The sequence below is a fragment of the Loxodonta africana genome, chromosome 4 (assembly GCF_030014295.1).
Source record: "Loxodonta africana isolate mLoxAfr1 chromosome 4, mLoxAfr1.hap2, whole genome shotgun sequence".
NCBI classification, from domain to species: domain Eukaryota; kingdom Metazoa; phylum Chordata; class Mammalia; order Proboscidea; family Elephantidae; genus Loxodonta; species Loxodonta africana.
The window spans coordinates 148287563-148311902 of record NC_087345.1 but is presented as its reverse complement, the minus strand read 5'-3'; the positions used below and the strand labels follow the sequence as shown (position 1 = coordinate 148311902).

At 36.7% G+C, this 24340-nt stretch overlaps 1 pseudogene; it reads left to right on the top strand.

The window, feature by feature from the left end:
• Positions 1-14569: 14569 nt before the first annotated feature.
• Positions 14570-15735, top strand: LOC100654506 (E3 ubiquitin-protein ligase RNF138-like; annotated as a pseudogene).
• The last annotated feature ends 8605 nt before the right edge of the window (positions 15736-24340 follow it).

The window sequence follows — 24340 nt, the reverse complement described above, 5'->3', positions numbered from 1 at the left end:
ACCCCCCAACTCCCTTTGCTTCCTTGAGAACAAGGAGAGCAGTTTTTTGTATTCCTCACCTCTATCTTCTGATGTCTACTACACTTGCTGCAAACCCCCTCCCTGCACCCACACTTACCACAGTACCACCAGACCACTTCCACAGTGCTTTGCAAGAAGCAAATACACAGTAAAGAGCATTTTGAGGGGAGGGGGATGTTTTCAATTGGGTGGAAACTTTCTGTTGCTGTGGATATTTAACTATATCTTCTTCATACAGCAAAATAAATTACTGTCCTTAACTCTGATGTGAACCTTTATTTACAGCTGGGTTACCTAGTAGATTCAGAATAGTACCCAAGAGGTAGATCCAAAATTGAGAAAAATGAACTCAGGAAATAAAGATAAAAGATAACTTTTGAAACTGTGTTCCAGAGTGGCTGTACGGTTTTACACCCCTTCCAGTGACATATGAGTGATGTGGTTCCTCTGTATCGTCAGTAGTATTTGGGGTCATCATGATTTTTTTGATTGAGTCATTATGATAGGTGTGTAGTGATATTTAATTGTGGTTTTAATTTGCATTTTCCTAATGGTCAACAGTTTGGCAGCTTCTTAAGTAATTAAATATGCAACTATCATGTGACCCAGAAATTGTACCCTTGAGCTTTTTCCCAGGGAAATGAAAATTGATGTTCACACAAAAGCACATGAATATTCATAGCAGCTTTATTTGTAATAGTCCAAAACTGGAAGTACTCAGATGTTTTTTAATGGGTGAATGGTTGAACAAACTCTGGTACGTCCATATCATGAAATACTACTCAGCAATAAAAAAGGAGGAAACTACTGAAACACACAGCAACTTGGATGAATCTCCATAGACTTATGCCGAGTGAAAAAAGAACCATTTTCAAAAGGCTGTATGATTCCATTTATATACACTCTTAAAATGAGAAAATTAGAGAAATGGAGGGTAGATTAGTGGTGGCCAGGGGTTAAGGAGTGGTTGGTGGCAGGAGGGAAGTGGTATTGCTGTATGTAAAGGGGCAATATGAGGGATCTTTGTGGCAATGGAAATGTTGTGCACCTTGATAGTATCAATGTCAGTATCTTGGCTGTATTGTTGTACCATAGGTTTCCAAGACGTTAGCATTGGTAGAAATCGGGTAAAGTGTATGTGAGATCTCTCTGTATTATTTCTTACAAGTAAATCTATAATTATCTTAAAATAGAAACAACTTAATTAAAAATAAAGGAAAAATACAGACTTTCTCAGACAAACCAACCAACCAATAAAAGATGACTTTTCTAAACACTGTTGATTCTTTCAACTGACTTTTGTCACCTAGTTGGTTAACAAACTTTTATCTTTACAGAGGTTAAGAATATATTATTTAGGCATTAGGTCATATGATACAACATTTTCTAAGATAATTTATTAAAAATATACATAACACATACAATTTAGGGAGAGCAGTACAACTTTCATAGTGATAATATTGAAAATCTCTCATGTACTAATCACCATACTAAATCATATACTTAATAATTTAATTACCATTTCTTAATTTTCATTTCAAAAATAATTTTCCATGAAGTGAAAATACATACAACAAAGTGGGCAATTTTATTGCAATAGATTCTTTTCAACTGAAGAAACTGAGGCTCGATTCTTGTGTGGAGGAATGGATGACATTGCAAATAGTGCAGAGTTGATTTGGACTAAGTTGGTTATTGATTAACTTCTTTGGATCTTAAAGTCAAGAGCAGGAGTACAAAACCATGATGTGTTATTATTAATGGTCCAGTTTCTGTATGAATATAAATCTCTTAATGTGCTGTATTAGTCCCTCGTATATGCTAATACCTTTCTATATGTGGAGATATATAAGAAATGGGATGACAGTATGTCTCTAGGATGCTAGAATGAGATTTACTCTCTGAAAGGGAAGGGAATGGGCCCCTTTGGATCTAATCCTCTCCCATTCTTACCCACTGGATGTGATGGACAAAGCTGTCAATAGGATATCAAATGAGCTATGTCCAAGATGTAATGTTAGACAATCATCCTAAACAATAAAATAATAAAAAGATAAGAACCCATTTTAATAGATATATTTTTGGTCTTTATTTTACCTAAAAAGAAGAGAATTAGAAGAAAGCTCTGGGGTACTATATTTGTTAAATGCTTATGAAGAATTCCGTAAGTTTATTTTGCATTGATAAAACAGAAGAAAATCAAACATTTTCTAAAACTTATGTTATTTTCTTTCTGAATGTTTTGAAAGTGGCGATGTAAATTTTTTCTACTCTTAATTTAGTCGGTTTGGGTGGCCAAAATTATCAGATTGTTTGATCTGAAATAAGTTTTAAGTGAACACTGTAAATCACAAAGTTATTGAATTAGAAATATTACTAATTACTCCCAAGCTACTTATTTTAGAAAAGCCTAATATATTAATAAAATCAACATCTGCATGTTTGTTGAAGGTAACTGTTTTTACTTAGGGCACATTGTTTAAATGCACATATTAAGATTTATGGGAAAGTTATATGCCTATATTCAAACAGACTTGTCTCTACATTGTACAGAGCAATAATAAACTGAGTGAAAAAAAAAATCCAAGTCAGTTGTTTAAAACTACGTAGAACAATGAGTTGATTGACTGCAGGGTTTTTCCCCCACTTTTGAAGCAGATATGCTGACATCCTGTATACATATCCTGAGATGATTATTCAAAGTGCAAATTAATGTCATACCTCCACACATTCAAACCTCATCTGACTTTAGTGCTTTTGCCTTCTCACTGATGAGCACATCAAAGCGGTTCTGTGATGGGAGTAATGGAACTTTGGTACCTAGGGAAGATGAATGAACATTTCTGCAGAACACTATATTTTAGCCATAAAAAGACTAAAAACTGGTGGGTGGCTTCAAGTGTAAATGGGGAAAAAATGAATTCTAAGAAACCAGAGCGTTTGGTACCCATTTGGAAAGACATGAACTATTTTTAGATGTAAAGAGGGTGTGGTGATTAACATGAAGCTTAAACCATGTAAATCCAAATGCAGTACTTTTCCACATTTAAAATAAAAATGCACTTTTATATATCATCATGTTACCAAAATGTTAATAGGTAACATGAGTTATTTTCCATTTTTAATCCAAAGAATGCCTTCCAAATATAGATGGCAGATACAGCATATTAATACGTAGATATGGAGAAAAATGGTTTTGACCTTTTTTGATAAAAAGTATAAGTATATAAAATATTAAAAACAATTTCTTAGACGTATTATATGTTTCAAACATTGGAAGCCACTGATTCCTAAATGTCAGTCAAACAGGTGTAATGGAGGTAGAATTATTTTACTTTGAGTTTTAAAGATTTCCAAATGTTTCACCAATGCACACCTATACCTTTTCACACGAGACTCTGAAGCTGTCTACTCAAGTAAATTATTTTCCTGAAATTACGACAATGTCCCTAAAGAAATCCAACGTCCCAGAAATCCATAGCCTGGCAGTGGAGCATTCCTGAACTGTGTTCTGGTGCCCTTATATCTCTCCTCATCCTCTGTCATCCACTAATCAACTTAAGGTTGCTGCCCTACATTGCTACAGTTCTAACTGATTAAGGAAATTTTTAGAAAAACAGGAAAGAAATTAAACAAGATGATTTTATAATTTACTGTAATAACAGAGACCTAGATTTGGATTTGCAAAAATTCCATAACCTCTTTGAGCCTTGGTTTCCTGTTTGATTATAAAATATGGGTAATGATACTTAGAACTTGTTATAAGAATTAAATGATTTTGTATGTAAAGATTTTGGGCATGCCACAAGTAACAGTATTATTATGAACACTGGTGGCATAGTGGCTAAGAGCTATGGCTGCTAACCAAAGGCTGGCAGTTCAAATTTACCAGGCCCTCCTTGGAACCACTCTGGAGCAGTTCTCCTCTGTCCTATAGGGTCCTTATAAGTCAAAATCAACTCCATGACAACAGGATTGGTTTTGGGTTTTTTAAATATACCTGTACGTATCTTACATATCTGGTAAACATGACACGGTCTTAGCTACCTGGGGCTTCCATAACAAAACACCACAGAGTGGGTGGTTCTGAAGAACAGACATCATTTTCTCACAGTTTTGGAAGGCAGAAGTCTGAATTCAGAGCATCAGCAGGAACATGCTTTTTCTGTCCATTTTACAGGAAGATCCTTCCTCGTCTCCTCCAGCTTCTGTATTCCTGGATATTTCTTAGCACTATTCAGCTTGTAGATGCATCTTCACATAACATCTTCCCCGCTGGGTGTCATTTGTTCCCCCTGCCTGTTCTCTCCTTTTATAAAATGCCACTCGGAAGGAATTAGGACATACCTTACTCTGATATGACCTCCTTAACATAACTGATAAGATCTTTAAAAAAAAAAAAAAAACCTTGCTTTCCCAAACAGGTTCACATTCACAGATGCAGAGGTTAGGACTTCAACATAGCCTTTGGGGTGACATGATTCAATCCATACCAATCCCCTGTATTTATCCCTTAGTATTAATAAGGTGTGATTATTAATGTTAGTCCATGACACAACTCTGATTAAAATCACAGATGAGCTTTTCACAAATTATAGATTAAAATTTATAAAACATGTAGAGCCAACATGGTGCTATATACAGAAGCACCACACTGTTCCTCTACAGCAAAGACCAAAATCACTAAACTAAATAGATACAATCATCAGTCCTAGAACCCTAAGCATCAAATGAAGGGATAGAGAACTCAACCAAGCACTGACTGGAATAAGAAACTGACTGAGAACAGAGAACTGGGAGAGCTATGGAGTGGAGGTCTCCTACCAGCAAACGTGGCACGAACACACAATCTTGGACTGCTCAGCCACCAAGACTGCTTTCTCATCCCCTACCCTTCTTTTCTCTGCACAGCCTCCACCACTTTCTGGCAGGCTGAGATCACTCAGCTGAAGACATTGGCTCCTTGACTCTTTGATTTGCCCCACCCCCACCGGCTGGTTCCTTCAGAATCTTTTTTTTTTTTTTTTTTGACTTATTCTTGTTTCTTCTTCTCTCTCACCTCCTTCCTTTCCTTTCTCCTGCCTAGCTGGTGCACTGTGCCATCTCCACTTCTTCTTAACAGGCAAGCCTCACCACTCAGCTGGGGAGCCATTTCCCTAGTCCACACCACCATGCCAGTAGGCTCCTTTGGTGTATTTTTCTTTCTTTCTTGGTTTCTTGTCTCTCTCTACCTTCCTTTCTCCTGACCACCTGGCTGCATGTACCATCCCTGCTGCTTTTTGAAGGGCTGTGACACACTGCTCAGTTGGGGAGCTGCCGGCACACAGTTTCCCTAGTCTGCACAGCCACATTGGTGGGTTTTCTTCTTGATTTTCTTATCTCTCTCTATCTTCCTTCCTTTCCTGTCTCCTGAACACCAGCCCATGGCTTCCCCCATCTGAACTGCCACATTGGTGAGCTCCCTTGGGGCATTTTTTTTTCTTGGTTTCTTGTCTCACTCTACATTCCTTCCTTTCCTTTCTCCTGACTACCTGGCCACATGTGCCTTTTTCTTCCTTCCTTTCTTTCAGTTTCTTATCTCTCCTTTCCTTCTTTTCTTTTCTCCTGCCCACCTGCCTGAGTGAGTTGTATCTGCCCCTTCTTGATGTATTGTGCCACACCACCTGGCAAGAAAACCACTGGCACAAAGCTTCCCTGGGTTTGTGCAACTCCATCAGCATCCTCCCTCACCACCATTTTTTTTATTTTTCACTTCTATTTCTCCTTCTCCTCTCTCTTCTTTCCCACACCCACTTAGCTCCACACATCACATCTTCCCCCTTTCTTCCTGCCTAACTTCACTCCAATCTGAGCACTGCTACCCATGCAAGACAGGTGTGGACCATATGCCACACCCTGTACTTCCCCCTGGCCCACAAATGACCCATCCCCACCTTTCCCTCCATGAGACCTGCCCTGACGCACCCTAGCTAACTGACCAGCCCTGTCCACTTGAACAGGTTGGAGAAGCATCATGCCCAAAGATGAGCAAACAACAAAGAATACCCAGCCCTCCTGCCCAGACATAATCAAATAAGCAAAAAAGTGGGACCAAAAAAAAAAAAAAAAAACTACAATCAATAAACAAAGAAAACAATTCCTGAGTGTCCTGAAGACAGCAGACAATATTAAAACATTTTAAAAAATCAGGACAGGATGGCTCCAGAAAACACCCAAAATAAAACAACAGATGACCTTCTGGTAGAAGAAAAGACACTGGACCTACCTCATAAAAAAAAAAAAAAACCTCATAGTAAATTCAAAATTCTAGTATTCAGTGCTCTCCAAGATGCAAAGGAAAATGCAGACAAAAATAAGGAGAAAATAGACAAAATTATGGAAAAGAAATACAAAATGATGGAAAAGACAGACAAAACAGTGGAAGAATTCAAGAAAACAATACAAGAACAAAATGTCAAAATAAACAAACAACTAGAAGTCATACAAAAACAGCAATTAGAAATCCAAAAGATAAACAAGATCTCAGAAATGGACAGTGCCATAGAAGGTTTTAGGAGCAAATTTCAACAATGGGAGACAGGATCAGAGAAATTGAAGATAAATCCTTGGATACCATTTTGTTTTGAGGAAAAATCTGAGAAAAGAATGAAGAAAAATCAAAAAACCCTGAGAAAATCAAAAGCAAAAATTTGTATGTGATCAGAGTTCCAGAACATTGGGAGAAAATGGAAAACACAGAAGAAGATCATTGAAGATTTACTGACAAGAAAACTTACCTAATATCATGAAAGATGAAAAGCTGACCATCCCAGAAGCTCAATGAGGATAGACCCCAAAAGAAAATCACTGAGACATATCACAATCACGCTCACTAAAACCAAAGACAAAAGAAAGAATCCTGAGAACAGCTTGAGAAAAACAAAAAGTCACATACAAAGGGCAAACACTAAGACTAAGCTCTGATTACTCAACAGAAACCATGTAGGCAAGAAGGCAATGGGGAAACATATATAAAACCTTGAAAGAAAAAAAAAAATTGCCAACCAAGAATAATACACCCCGCAAAACTCTCATTCAAATATGATGGCGAAATTAGGACATTTCCGGATAAACAGGAATTTAGGGTATATGTAAAAACCAAACAAAATTTACAAGAATTATTGAAGGGAATGCTTCAGTTAGAGAACCAACAATACCAGGCAACAGCCTGAATTTAGGACACAAGACTGCATCAGCCATGTACCAACCTAAGTAATTAACTCTCAAGGATAAAAAAAAACTAAAAGATTTACAATGAGGAACCAGAGAGATCAATCTGTAAATGACGACAACATCAGAAGAATAAAAGAGGGGATAAATGGTGTAGGTACAGAACTTTCAAATGCAGAGGAAGTCAAAATAATATTAAGCAATAAAAGACGGTTCAAACTTAGAAAATGGGGCAAATTTCAAGGTGAACACAAAGAAAGTTAACAAACCTACTCATCAAAATAAAGAAGAAAAACAATTTCTCAATAAACACAAAATCTGCTAAAAAGACAGAAATGAAAAAAAAAAAATCACAAACAAAAGGAATTTAGCCCAGAAGAGTAAGACAATGAAAACATAACACCACAAAAAAAAAAAAAAAAAAAGACAAAATGACAGCAATAAACTCCATCTATTAATAACCAAACTGGAAATACATGGCTTAAATGCACCCATAAAGAGATAGTGACTGAATAAATTTTTTTTTAAAAAAAAGGACCCATCAATACGTTGTCTAAAAGAGACACACCTTAGAAACAAAGATATAAATATATTAAAAACCAAAGGATAAAAAATACATATATCAAGTGAACAGCAACCAAAAAATAGCTGCAGTGGCAACACTAATCTCAGATAAAATAGATTTTAAAACAAAATCTGCCCGAAAAGGCAAAGAAGGATGTTATATAATGATTAAAAGGACAATCTACCATGAAGACATAACCATGGTAAATAACTATAAACATAATAACAGGACTCCAAAATGCATAAAACAAACCCTAACAGCACTGAAAAAAGAAACTGACAATTCCACAGCAATAGTAGAAGATTTCAACACACGATTCTTGGTAAAGGATGGAACATCTAGAAAGAAACTCAACAAAGATACAGAAGACCTAAAGGGCAAAATCAACCAACTTGACCTCATAGATATATATAGAACATCCCACCCAACAGCTGCAAAATTCACATTCTTTTCCAACACACATGGAACATTCTCCAGAATAGAGCACAAAGCAACCCTCAACAAAGTCCAAAACATTGAGATAATACAAAGCATCTTCTCTGATCATAATACCATCAAAGTAGAAATTAATAACAGGAAGATCAAGGGAAAAAAAAACCTAGTACATAGGCTGAATAACACCCTGCTTAAAAACCACAGGGCAATAGAAGAAATCAGAGATGGAATCAAAAATTCCTGCAGTCAAACGAGAATGAAAACTCATCACACCAAAAACACTGGACACAGCAAAGGCAGTCCTCAGAAGTCAATTTATAACAATTGATGCACACATCAAAAAAGAAGAAAGAGATAAAATCAAAACATTAGCTCACAATAAGAACAAATAGAGAACAGGAGAAGCCCATAGCCACCAGAAGAATGGAAATAATAAAGATCAGAGCAAAAATAAATGACATAGAGAGTAGAAAAAACAATAGAAAGAATCAACAAAACCAAAAATTGGTTCTTTGACAGAATCAGCAAAACTGACAAACTGTTGGCCAAATTGACAAAAGAAAACCAGGAGAGGACACACACACACACACAAAAACCCAAATAAGAAAGGAAATGGGAGACATTACAAAAGACCCAACTGAAATAAAAAGGATTCTTAAAGAGTACTATGAAAAACTATACTCAAACAAATTTGAAAACCTAGAGGCAGTGGAGAAATTTCTAGAAACAGGCTACCTAAGTAAAATAACACAAACTGAAGTTGATAATTTGAACAGACCCATAAAAGAGAATACTTTGAGAAGGTAAAAAAAAAAAAAACTTCCAATGAATAAATCTCTGGCCCAGATGGTTTCACCAGAGAATTCCACCAAACGTTCAGAGAAGAACTTACATCAGTATTACTCAAATTATTTCAGAACATAGAAAAGGAAGGTATATGTCCAAACTCATTCTATGAAAACCACATAACCTGGACACCAAAGCCAGATGAAGGCACCACTAAAAAATAGACAATTACAGGCCAATATCTCTCATGATTATAAATGCAAAAATTCTCAACAAAACTCTAGACAATGGAATTCAGTATTACATCAAAAAAATAGTACACCACGACCAAGTGGGATTCACACCAGGTATGCAGGGATGGTTCAACTTTAGAAAATCAATCAAGGTAATCCACGACATAAATAAAAAAGAAAAATCACATGATCATCTTAATCAATGCAGAAAAGGCATTTGACCCAGTCCCACACCCATTCCTAATAAAAACTCTCAGTAGAATTGGTACAGAAGGGAAATTCCTCAACATAATAAAACCAACAGCCAACATCATTCTTAATGGAGAGAAGCTGAAAACATTCCCACTGACAACAGAAACAAGACAAGATTGTCCTTTATCACCATTCCTAGTTAACGTTGTGCTGGAAGCCCTAGCTAGCACAATAAGGCAAGGAAAAGAAATAAAGGACATCCAATTTGGTAAAGAAGAAGTAGAACTCTCCCTATTTGCAGATGATATGGTACTATACATAGAAAACCCACAAGCCTCCAAGGGAAAACAACTGGAACTAGTAGAAAGATCCAGTGGAGTAGCAGGATACAAGGTAAACATACAAAAATCAGTTGGATCCCTATACGCCAGTAAAGGGAACTATGAAAAGGAAATTAGGCAAACAATACCACTTATAATAGCCCCTAAAAAAAAGAAAGTACTTAGGAATAAATCTAACCAGCAAGGTAAAAGACCTATACAAAGAAACTACAAAACACTACCGGAAGAAACCAAACTGCATAAATGGAAAAATAAACCATGCTCATGGATAGGTAGCCTCAACATTGTGAAAATGTCAATCCTACTCAAAGCAATCTACAAATACAATACAGCATTCTTTAAAGAGATGGAAAAACTAATCGTTAACTTTATATGAAAAACGGAGGAGGCGCTGGATAAGTAAAGCAGTATTGAAGAAGAAGAATAAAGTAGGAAGATTTGCACTACCTGGCCTCAGAACCTCCTATACAGCTATTGTAGTCAAATCACCCTGGTACTGGTACAAAGACAGAAACATTGACCAATGGAATAGAACCAAGAACCCAGACGTAAATCCATCCACCTACAGTCACCTTATCTTCAACAAGGGCCCAACATCCATTAAATGGGGGAAAAGACAGTCTTTTTTATAAATTGTGCTGGCAAAACTAGATATCCATCTGCAAAAAAATGAAACAGGACCTATACACAATACACAAAGACTACTTCAAAATGGATCAAAGACCCAAATATAAAACCAAAAAAAAAAAAAAAAGATAGGAGAAGAAAAAATAGATTCAATGCTAGAAGCCCTAAAACAGCATAAAGAGGATACAAATTTTAACAACACACAAACACCAGAAGCTAAGCTAGATAACTGGAATCTTCTAAAAATTAAACACTTTTGCTCATCAAAATACTTCACCAAAAGATTATAAAGAGAACCTACAGACTGGGAAACAATTTTTGGCTATGACAAATCTGACAAAATTTTAAGATCTACAGGAAATCCAACACTTCTACAACAAAAAGACAAATAATCCAGTTAAAACATGGGCAAAGGATATGAACAAACACTTCACCAAAGAAGACATTTAGGGGGCTAAGAGGCACAAGTAGAAATGTTCTTGATCACTAGCCATTAAAAAAAAAAAAATTTTTTTTTTTAGAGAAATGCAAATCAAAACCTCAAAGAGATACCATCTCACCAGCTTTACTGGCACAAATCAAAAAAACAAAAAATAACAAATGTTGAGAAGCTTCCGAGAGACTGGAACTCTTATGTGCTGCTGGTGGGAATGTAAAATGGTACAACCATTTTGAAAAATGATATGGCACTTCCATAAAATACTAGAAATAGAAATATCATATGATCCAGCAATACCACTCCTAGGAATATATCCTAAAGAAATAAGACTTGTCATAGGAATAGACATATGCACATCCATGTTCACCACAGCATTATTCCCAATAGCAAAAAGATGGAAACAACCTAAGTGCTCATCAACAGATGAATCAATAAACAAGCTATGGTACATAATCACAAAGGAATACTATGCAAGGTTAAAGAACAATGACGATTCTGAGAAACATCTTACAGTACAAATGACTCTGGAGGGTGTTATGCTGAGTGAAATAAGTCAATCACAAAAGGACAAATATGGTATGAGTCCACTATTATAATAACTCATAAAAAGGTTTACACACAAAAGGAACAATCTTGGATTGTTAGGAGGGAGGGAGGAGTGGGGAGAGAAAAACACTCACTAGACAATAGGTAAGTGGTAACTTTGGTGAAGGGTAAGACAGTAAGTACACAATACTGGGGAAGCCAGCACAACTTGACCAAGGCAAGGTCATGGAAGTCCCATAGACACATCCAAACTCCTGGAGGGACCAAATTTCTGGGCCAAGATCTGGGGATCATGGTCCCAGGGAACATGTAGCTCAATTGGCATAACATAGTTTATGAAGAAAATGTTCTACGTCCCATTTTGGTGAGTAGCTCTAGGGTCTCAAAAGCTACTCAAAGAACTTGTGAGTGGCCATCTAAGACACTTCACTAGTCTTAACCCTCCTGGAGCAAGAGAGAATGAAGAAAACCAAATACACAAGGGAAAGATTAGTCCAAAAGACTAATGGACCAGAAGTACAACAGCCTCAACCAGACTGAGTCCAGCACAACTACATGGTACTCGGCTACCACCACTGACTGCTCTGACAGGAATCACAATAGAAGGCCCTGAATAGAGCTGGAGAAAAATGTAGAACAAAATTCTAACTCACACATACACACACACACACACACACACATACACACACACAAAAGACCAGGCTTACTGGTCTGACAGAAACTGGAGAAACCCTGAGAGTACGGCTCTGGGACAGCCTTTTAGCTCAGTAATGAAGTCACTCCTGAGGTTCACACGTCAGCCTAAGGTTAAAGACAGGCCCATAAACGAAAACGAGACTAAATGGGCACACCAGTCAGGGGCAAGGACGAGAAGGCAGGAGGAGACAGGAAAGTTGGTAACAGGGAACCCAAGTTCGAGAAGGGGAGCTTGTTGACATGTTGAGGGGTGGAAACCAACGTCACAAAACAATGTGCATATTAATTTTTTAATGAGAGACTAATTTGCTCTGTAAAACTTCATCTAAAATACAACAAAAAAGAAAATTCAAAAGCTATCAAACCTGCGAAGCAACAGTAATGGTGTTCTCAATTGATGATGTTCATGTCTTTAACTGAGAGAAGACCTGATTTGGCGAAAGGTATGATTAACCAAGTCTGAGCACTTCTTTGACCACAGTTTTTATTGAAGGTGATCTTTTTCCCTTTACACTCAATTCACTTATTGAAGAGACCTGGTGGTGCTATGGTTAAGAGCTATGGCTGCTAACCAAATGATCAGCAGTTCAAATCCACCAGCCCTCCTTGGAAAACCTATAGAGCAGTTCTACTTTGTCTTACAGGGTTGTTATGAATCAGAATTGACTCGACAGCAATGGGTTTTCACTTATTGAAGTCAACATATTCGATATATTTCATTAAATTTTAATGCAGTGATCATCATTTTGTGTTAACTGTCTAGCTGGAGGTGAAAAATTCTTTATCTTTCACTTTTCTCATTTTTTATTTAATGTTCTATTAAAAAAAACAGCCCCCTAGTGAACCTTGCCTGCGAAGCATTTGGAAAAATTAAAAAAAAAAACACAAAAATACCACGTGTTTTATACAGAGCCTGGGCTCACCCCCAAAGCATTTACCCTACTAGTACCTAAGAAGGTTCTACCTTCTCCATTTGGTCTATCATATGAATAAAGAATCATTATCCATTATTATATAAATAAACAATCATTATCCATTGCTTGTTAAAGTACAGGGTCAGTGGAAAAGAGAAAGACCCTCAAAGAAATGGATTGACACAGTGGCTCCAACAAGGGGCTCAAGCTAAACAGCAACTGTGAACATGGCAGAGGAAAGGGCAGTGTTTAGTTCTATGGTACGTAGGGTCACTAGGAGTTGGAACTGACTCAAAGGCACCTAACAACAACATCCATTATTATGTATAAAATATATCTTCTCCCTGATGATTTTGAAAAGACTGAACTGTGTTAGATAAGCTTCTATACTGACCCCAATATCTACAGTCTAGCTCAAATTGCTCAAATGTTAAAAGTCTCTCTTGATATCTCCCATTCACTCTCATTTGCTTTTTTGTTCCATCCAGTGAAGACAGGTGTTTAACTCCATCATTCCTAGAGAACTGCTGCCCTACACAGTCCTCGTAGGGATATTGACCTGGTATTGGAACTTTGGGAGACTAAGGTAATTATTTGCTTAAAGTAATTGCTTGTTGCATTTTCTCTGCGAAGACACAGATAATTACATAAATCCTTGACTCAACATAGTAAAAAGTGAGTGTGAAAAAAACTCTAGGTCAAATACATTTGCCTTTGGGAAAAGACAGTAAATGGAAAGATATTTATGATACATGACTCTGATTCCCCAGATTGTAACTGTCCTGAGAAAGTTGACAGGTGTTTTATTTTATAGTAAAACCATGTAACTTAGAAAAGTGTAAGAACTTAAAAAAAAGAAAAAGTTTGCAGAACTAAAATTTGAAATTAAAGAAGAGAGTCCTGTCAAGGGAAATTACACAGATGACAATATGACACTGAAAAGCAAGAACAAAAGAGCCTATCGCCACCAACCAAGGTAGCAATTATATGGTACAGTCGGTAGATCGACTCCTAGCCTTCGAGAGTGGAATACTTGCCCATGCCATTTTGGGGCCAGCATAGTAATTTCTTAGCCACTTTTCTCAGGCTTAAAATTCTGCAGAGGCTTCCTCTTTTAACATACATATTGAGTGTGTGGTGTTTTGCCTATTTTTTTTTCTTTTTTCATCTTCAATATACCCATTTAAATAAATGTTATATCCCAAATCCCTGAGATGACAGAAATATGAGACACTACTCCTAAATAGTTTTATTGTTACTGTTGTTAATCTTAAACATTGCCATTAGTCCAATTTGCCCCAACTTACATCAGTTTTAGGCTAAACGAATGAAGAAAAATGTCCTTGAGAAAACTCCTACACAACTGATTGGAGGAATAGGCAGTGTACATAACCATCATTTTACTAACAGGGTGAATTCCTGAACAGAGGGGCTCGGAATGACAAAAGACACATGGCATATTGATTATTATAAGAGACTTGGAGCTCTTCAGTCCCAATCCAGTCTACTGTCCCTTGATATTAGGCTGTATATTAAATCAGATTCCATATCCCCCACCCCTAGCCATGGCTGAGGAGCTCTCTATGACCACATCTTACCCCGTAGGTGATTTCTGCTGCCCCGTCTGTCGGGGGTGCTCAAAACACCTGTCCCTACTGCGGCTGGTCATCAAGTTTTCTACAGAGAATATTTCCTGACTGCAATGAGAGAAAGCAGAATACATTGTCCCCTCTCTCATGGAATTATGACTAGAAGAAAGACAGCATGTCCTGAATGAGATTTAGTCCTTGAAAATACCATGAGGAAGTTTTCTGGTAGCTGCAGATACTGTGAAAACCAGATTAAATTCTATCACATGAGACAACATTGCAAATTTTGGAAGAAGTTTCCAGATGAATATGATGTTTTTTGTACCATTCCAAACTTTCAGATTTCTCAAGCTTCGGTTATTATTTTTGTTAAGTGCCATCCAGTCAATTTTCAACTCATAGCAACAGAGTAGAACTGTTCCACAGTGTTTTCTAGGCTATAATTTTTATGGGAGCAGATCACTGGGTCTTTCTCCCACAGAGCCACTGGGTGGGTTCAAACCGCCAACATTTCACTTAGCAGCCAAGTGCTTAACCATTGCGCCACCATGGCAGTAAGGTACAGTAATAGGAGTGAAACATCGACATCTGATAGCACAGAAAGTTATCAAGAGAATACAAGTTCTTCTGGGCATCCCAGTTTTAAGTACCCATTGTGTCAAGAGTCAAATTTTACCAGACAGCATTTACTGGGTCCCTTAACCAAATCCCAAACCAAAACACATTGCCTTCGGGTCGAATCCGACTCATAACAACCCTATAGACAGAGTATAACTACCCCAGAGGGTTTCCAAGGAGAGTTGGTGGATTTGAACCCCAGGCCTTTTGGTTAGTAGCTGTAGCTTGCCCATAGCTCTTAACCACTGGCCATCAGGTTTCTGCTTAACAGTAATCACCTATTTCATTAGTTTCTGTGATGTGACCTATGTGGGTCTCTTCCATGGGGATATCCTAGCCAGATTACTAGAAATTCCTTTAGTCATCCAAATCAAAGAAATCAGTTTGATTATGGAATATTTGTGACTCTTTAGCTAAAAAATGAGGAAAATCAATATGAAACCATTGTTGAAGAATTTTCTTCATGTAAACACCTGAAGGCTATAGACATCTCTACATCTTGTACCTGCAAGTGCCATCTTTAAGGAGAAAACTACATGAAGTCAACATTTCAATAAATTGATGTGCATTTTAATAAAATAATTGAGTCTATTGTTTTAGTTTTTCATTGAAAAATAAAGGTGACTTTCAAAAACTTCATCCTTTTGATAAATGAAAGAATGAAAGTTATGACATTAGCTTTAAAAGCATAAAAAGGATATTTCACCAGTGTAATGGTGAAAAGGGAATAATTGCTGTACCTTATATTTTTATGTGTACTACTCTTGAACTTTTCATTATTCTGTTGCTTTTGAACATTGGTGCAATTCCTGGCATATACTTTATTTTACCCAGGTAACACACAGTAGCAACTTTTTAAGACATGATTGATATGAACCTAGCAAATCCGAGGCAGTTATCAGAGTGGCAGAGTGGAAACTTGAAATGCTAAATGGCATACGCCACAGTAAACTTGTTTATACACGTTCTCCCTCAAGAATTCAGCTATAAGAAAACTGTATTTATATAACTTTTAGTATTTTTGAAGACTGATAAGATTTCTTTAATAATTTTACCTCTTCAAAAAGTGAAAGCTCATTGTAAAGATATTTCCCTTTTAGTATTAGAAGGAAATATCCAGAGAAAAATTCATTTCTTTGGTGAGCACTTGGTAGTTTCAATCTTGTTTGTTTTGCTGACTAATTTACAAACCCAAAAGGAAGTAACTGGATAACAGCTCTTCGGCCTCAGAATTTCTCAACAGCCGATATTTCTGATTAGCTAAGATAAAACTTTTATTAAAAAATTTCAGGTGGTGATATTATGTTATAAATATATATTTGAACAAGAGGTTTGGTGTTATTTCAGTTTAGACAGTCAAAACTAACAATCTGCACGCACGCGCAAGCAGTTTGTCAGATTACAAACAACTTCTATTAAGGATTTTTAAAATGGACGATATGGGTTTGAAGTGTTTATCTGATTAGTGTTTTGTATATCATCAACTTTTATAAAAACAATCAAATGTCAAGTGATCCAATTGGCAGCTATTACACCTTAAAAATTGATTTTACACACACACATACACACACACGCTTATGCATATAGTGCTCATTTCTTATTCTTAGAAATACTGTGTGAGTATGAAGTACTAAGAGAGATTCTACCAACCACTGTTTTGTTACATTTTAGTCAAAACTGCATTTGCCCTTAATATTCATTAATGAGAATCATAAAGTATCTTGTACTAGAAGGCCCAAATTGCAGAATTAAGGATGAAGAGTAGATTAGCTGACATTCCATACTAACATACACACTTTACGCTTTCTTTAAAATAACTGAAAGAACATAAAAGAAAATCTCAGAAGTAGTTTGCTGCATATATATATATGTGTGTGCCTGTGTGTCTGTATATATGTATATGGTATAAAAAATTGTATTTTGGTTTTATTAAAAAAAAAAAAAAACCTTGTTGACTTTTCTAAAGTGAACCTGATTTAATAAAAATGTTAATTTTGAAAGTGAAAAAAACAAAATCAGATCCCAAACCTGAGAAGAAACTGGGTAAATGTTGAAGACTGGACTCATACGCCCCCTAATGATTTTGATGTCTATCATTCGAATATTATTTGTAGGTGAATCACCCTGTGGTTTTAGAGAAAATAATACCTACTCTGTTAAATTAGGCACAGCTTTTCCCTGTTTTTCATTAGTGTTTTAGAATACTTTTGTAAAGATAATGCCAATTTATCAAAATACAACGCTTAGAAGTTTTTTATTTTTTACCCATCTCCCCAAAGAGTTGGCCTGTTGACTGAGAGACACCATTATCTAACCACTCTGTGCCTTCGTTTACTCTCAGAAAAGATAGTCCTAGTTTATGAATCACTTTGACAGTCTTTCCTGGAGCATTCTGTATAAAGTGCAAAGTGTTGTCATTTGCATTTTCTACTGTTAGTGTGAGGTGATATGGCCAGGTATTGAGTTTACAGTGGTAATATGAACTAACTTCTTTTCTAAAGTCGAGGGAGACACTCAGCCATGAAGTGGCACAGAGTGACTCCAATGGAATAAAACAGAGTTATCAGGATACCCTGTCTGGGGCATTCTAATGACTCTGTTGGTGACAGCTTGTCTACTGCCTGGTGGCATTAATAAAGAGTACTTTTTCTGGGGAAATTGTTGTGCTGGCTTTCCTTTCATATGGTCTGCCAAGGCATATACCCTTCAAATTGTGTCACTTCACATTTCACTACAAACAAAAGTTCCTTGGAAAGAGTAACTGGGAATTTTACAGTACTGATAGCTTTTTTTTTTTCCTTAAGAGAGTAACTTTTAATCATTTAAAATATTTACCTTCATCATACAAAATAAAATAAAACTAAAAAGAAAAAAAAAATCTCAACAACCATATTTTAGCTTAACTGTGACCAGACTTCCTTTATTCCCACTCTGCTGCCCACAGAGCATGTTAATATAAAAGTGATAATATCAAAATATATATTCAGATTATAGTCAGTAATATTGATAGTGAGTACGCATACCTCATGTTCAGTAGAAAAACCTAAGAAATGATAGGGTGTGTGGGATTGAGAATTTGGGAAGGAGCCTCAGGAACAAGTCACTTAAATGGACTTCTTTTTGCATGGAGCAAAACTAAATTTCACTTGGTTCGGGAACAGTGATCCGATTCAATCTTATCAGGGGTTCAAAACAACTTACCCCATTTGCTTTTGCAATTGTACATTTTGTAATCCTATAAGGTTAATGACAGGAGATCAAAGTTGTAATGAGAGCTAGAAATTTTAAAGACCACTATGAAGTTTTTTTTTTTTTTTTTGTGGTGATTTGACCTCAAGAAAAAGCACTTAGATTCTGGATTCTCATAAATGTCAGTGCTTAATAAGATTCATCAATAGTAGTTGTAAGAAAAGATAATCTCTGAAGACTTTCTGTGTATTTTTTTCTAATATCAGACAGATTGACTTATTTAGATAATCTATTCTACAAGTGTACGTTTAAATCCTTAAGTAATCTGAGGAGTACCCCGGAATAATTAATCCATATGTTGGTGATGAATATTGAATATACTGTGGACTGCCAAAAGAACGAACAACTCTGTCAGGGAAGAAATACAGCCAGAAAGCTCCTTAGAAACAATAATGGTGAGATTACATCTGACACACACTGGACATGTTATCAGGAGGAATCAGTCCCTGGAGAAGGACATCATACTTTGTAAGGAGAAGGTCTGCGAAAAAGACCCTCAATAAAATGGATTGACACAGTGGCTGCAACAGCGGGCTCAAGAATAACAGCGATTGTGAGGTTGGTGCAGGAGCAGGCAGTGTTTTGTTCTAGTATAAATGGGGTCACTGTGACTCAGAACTGATTTGACGGCACCTAACAACAACACCAATGACAAATACTGGGTATATATATCCACTAAAACCCACTGCCGTCGAGTTGATTCTGACTCATAGCGACCCTATAGGACAGAGTAGAACTGCCCCATAGAGTTTCCAAGAAGCACCTGGCAGATTCGAACTGCTGACCTTTTGGTTAGCAGCCGTAGCACTTAACCACTACTCCACCAGGGTTTCCATATATATATATATATATATATATATATATATATATATATAATAAAGTAAGAAAAGAAAACAAATATTCTGGTTACAGAATCTCATTTATTTAGTTAACTGACCAAGATGCTTTCCATGACTCTCAGATGTGGTTAATTTGAGAACCAACATATTAATGAGCAACGTCTGTCCAATTAAACCTAAAAGCCCAATTCATAGGCAGCTGACATGTGAAGAGAGTAAAACTAAAAGCCACCAAAAGGGAATGTTTTCCCCTGGATTAGGGCAAAAGTAGGAAAAACTCAACATAGAAAACAAGATTTCATAAAGCCTTAAAAAATATTCACCAAAATGATAGAGTGTGTCTACCTCTGACTGAAAACCTCTGAGTGGACCTTCAAAAAATTAAATAATAAAAATATTTGAAAAGTATAAGGGGGAGTAGTATATAAACCTGCCCCAACCTGCAGAGAGAAACAGCTTTACTTTTCTTTGCTCATGTCTCATTTCTTTCTTTTGTTGCTTGACTAAAAGGAACAAACTGTTGACAAACTGCTGGGAGGAAAGCTACCTGCTAGAGCATTACCAGGATAACCTAACCCAGAGGACCAGCAGGAACAGGGACTCTTGTTGCCCACACTTCCTTAGCATACCCCAGGAAGATCCCTTTTATTTGAACAAAAACTAGCTACAATGTCCTTATATTCTAATACATAGAAGAGGAAGGAATGCTCCCAAGTGTGTTCCTCTAAGATGCTAATAAATAGACCACCCACTCTCCTGCTAGAATGAGGGGTTGTATTGAGGAGGTGGTAAAGTGGCTTAAAAAAAAAAAAAAAGTGGCTTATATATTAATAAAATGAACAAAGATACAAATGAATGTATGACGTATTCTGTATTTATGAGTAAATGTTAATATTAATAAGAAAAACCCACTGCTGTTGAATTGATGCCGACTCATATATTAATAAGAGGCCCAACAAATGAGAGTAAGGAAGAACAAAGGAAGTCAATTGCACATATATTTAAAAAAGTAAATTAAAAAAAAATTAAATTGCCAATAGCTAAGTCAGGCAAGCTGGTGTCTTATTAACTTGGAAATAAAAAAAAAAAAATTTAACTTGGAAATACAAAAAAATCATCCAATTCCATAGTTTAACATAAAACTACACCATGCCTAGGTGTATCAAGTATATCCTAAGTAAATGTATTGACTTCTTATATTTTCTTATATATTTCAAAAATCCATTTGAATCCTTGTGTGCTGATGTGCTTCTTCTTACTTGGGTTTATTTTAGTAAGGCATTGGACTAGTATTCAAAGTGTTTCAGGGGCAAACCAAAGCTAATTCACCTGAAAAATATCTGTGCCAAATTGTCATTAATTAAAGCAAGCCAAAACACAGTGGATGCCCAGTAAATGATTCTTTTAGTGGATTTTCAGTTTCTTAAACCACTTTTGTTTTCATGCTACATATTGCTCTGAGCTGAAAGCCATAAATTTTAACTAATTTATTTTCATTAATCTTTCATTGTTATAATTTTCAGATCTAAAATATATCTCCTTAAATTTGGGTTTTCGTGAGATATGTAAGTTTGTGTGCATCTCCGTTTGAACTATCCCTTCATTCTTCATAACATAATATCATACTATCTAGGAGTAATGATGTTACAACATTTTTATCCTGATTTTATATCTTAATGCAGTTCTTCTGTTTTTAAAATAAGATGTGGAGAATATAGTCTTTCAATGATTATCAACTCAATTCTAAATGCATTAAAAAGTGAAAGGTGTTTAAAGCTGTACATTGTGCAGATTTTAGCAAATGTATGGAGCCCTGGTGGTGCAGTGATTGAGAGTTCAGCTGCTGACTAAAAGTTCAGCAGTTCTAATTCTTGGGGAAAATATTACAAGATTCAGGAAGCCTCGAGTGAATGCAGAGTCAGCGTACAAGGAAGAATTGTTCTACAGTCAACCATTTCAGGAGGCAGCGTATGATCAAGAACTGATGGTACTTAAAGAAGAGGTCCAAGCTCCCCTGAAGGCACTACTGAAAAACAAAACCCGTTGCAGAATACCAACTGAGAAGTTTTAATAAACAAATGCAGTGCTGGAAGCGCTCACTCCTCTATTACAAGAAATGTGGAAGATAGCTACCTGGCCAAAGGAATGGAAGAGATCCATATTTGTATCTGTTTCAAAGAAAGGTAACCCAAGAGGATGGGAAAATTATTGAACAATGTCATTAATATCATACTGAAGTAAATTTTTGCTGAAGATCATTTTCAAAAGTGTTTGCAGCAGTACATTGACAGGGAACTGCCAGAAATTCAAAACAGGACATGGAACAAGGGATGTCATTACTGATGTCAGATAGATCCTGGCTGAAAGCAGAGAATACCAGAAGATGTTTACCTGTGTTTTATTGACTATGCAAAGGCATTTGACTGTGTGGATCATAACAAATTATGGATAACACTGTGAAGAATGAGAATTCCAGAACATTTCCCTGTGCTCACGAGAAACCTGCGCTTAGACTAAGGCAATTTTTGAACAAAACAAAGGGATACTGCGCGGTGTAAAGTCAAGAAAGTTGTGCTTCAGTGTGGTATCCTTTGACCAGACTTATTCGATCTATATGCTGAGCAAATAATCTAAGAAGCTGGCCTATATGAAGAAGAATGAGGCATCAGGATTAGAGGAAGATTCATTAACAACCTGCGTTATGAAGATGACAGAACCTTGCTTGCTGAAAGTGAAGAGGACTTGAAGCACTTACTGATGAAGATCAAAGACCACAGCCTTTAGTATGGATTACACCTCAACATAAAGAAAACAAAAATCCTCACAACTGGACCAGTGAGTAACATCATGATAAACGGAGAAAAGATTGAAGTTGTCAAGGATTTCATTTTACTTGGCTCCCCAATCAGCACCCATGGAAGCAGCAGTCAAGAAATCAAACGACGCATTGCATTGGGCAAATCCGCTGCAGAAGTTCTCTTTAAAGGATTAAAAAGCAAATATGTCACTTTGAGGACTATCGTGCGTCTGACCCAGGCCATGGTGTTTTCAGATGCCTCCCATGCATTGAAAGCTGGACAATAAGTAAGGAAGACTGGGGAAAAACTGATGTCTTTGAATTACGGTGTTGGAGAAGAATATTGAATATACCATGGATTGCCAGAGGAATGAACAAATTTGTCTCGGAAGAAGTATAGTCAGAATGCCCATTAGAAGCAAGGGTGGCAAGACTTCATCTCCCATACTTTGGACGTGTTATAAGGAGGAACAAGACCCTGAGAAGGACATCATGCTTGCTAAAGTAGAGGGTCAGCAAAAAAGAGGAAGACCCCCAATGAGATGGATTGACACAGTGGCTGCAACAATGGGTTCAAGCATAACAATGATTGTGAGAATGTTCAGTACTGGGCAATATTTCATTCTGTTGTACATGGGGTCACTATGAGTAGGAACTGACATGAGGGCATGTAACAACATAGATGTACAGGAAACAAATGGAAACAGAATGGAGTAAATTCTCAGCAGCAGATGTCAGACATGGCATTCTTTCTCTGCCTGAAGTGAATATAGACTGAAAACTCATACACATACCTACTCACAATAAGGACTATACATTAAAAATACATTCTCTAATATTTCGTTGCATTTGTTAATTAAATGCTTTAAAAAATCCAGTATCACACAAATAATTCAAAAGGTACCTCCTGGTGATAATTTTTCAATGATAGCTAAGCATTTACCATGGACCAGGCAACATACTAGGAACTGGGGTAAAATCCTACCATATAGCAGAGGGCTCAAGCTCAGAGCTCAAACACTATGTTATGAAAACTATCTAAAGTATCTACAATGTATAGGAAATAATTAATTGCAGAACTTCTGCCCCGACTCTTTGCTCTCTCTAGAAATTTATACCAAAGCCTCCCACAAGCATGAAATATGAACACATAAAACTAGTATATACGAATGTTTGTATCTGACATAGTTTGGGGAGGTATGAGAATACCGGAAAAACTGAGTACCTGCCCAATTATTTGAAAATTCTAACATTTTTTTTTTCTGGAAATATCTTCAATAATCTCAGGCATCACACATTTTTTGTTTTGGAAAACACTGCACACTAGGAAACCAGACCCTGGCCACTGGCTTCCATTTGGAGAGGGACATCATCAGCATAGTGCACTGCCAAGCTAATATTCATAGTATTTTAAAACAGGGGAGGCTGGGCTGAATAAAGTGTACTTACAGGATGCAGAAGGCAATGGGTATTTTGTTTGTTTGTTTTTAATAGAATTCCTAAGTGGCCTTGCATGATCATGTTAGAAATGGGTGGGATTAAGGTAGCAGCAGGATATATGTTTTAATGGCTATGTAAAAGGTACAGGAGCAAAAGATAATGTTGAGAGGAAGAAAGGAAGTAGAACACAATTAAGGTGTCTACTCTCATTAGCAACAAGCAAGGGTATTTTAAATGCTTTTTGGGCTTTCTTCAGCTATTTTTTGTTGTTAGTTTCCTAAGTCAAACCCCCAGGACCAAGAGAATCCCCATTGTCTTTGAGTCAATTCCAGCTCATAGAGACCCTATAGGACAGAGTAGAACTGTCCCATAGGGTTTCCAAGAAGCAGCTAATGGACTCAAACTACTGACATTTTGGTTAGCAGCAGAGCTCTTAAACACTGCACCACCAAGAGCATCCCAGCCCAGTGCATAGTGATTTTAAATTGCAAAAGTGCAACTTTAGCTCCGACGCCTTATGCCAAGCAGTACAGGACTTGCCTAGTCAGTCCCTTAGTCATACATAAACAGTACCCATTGCTGTCCAGGCTCCTCTGACTCATGACAATCCCATATGTGTCAGAGTAGAACTGTGCTCCATAGGGTTTTCAGTGACTGATTTTTCAGAAATAGATCATCAGGCCTTTCTTTCAAAGTGCCTCTGGGCTGACTTAAGTCTCTAACCTTTTGGTTAGCAGCTGAGCACGATAACTGTTTGTACCACTCAGGTACTCCCCATCAGCCATAGCTGTGTCCTAATTCTAG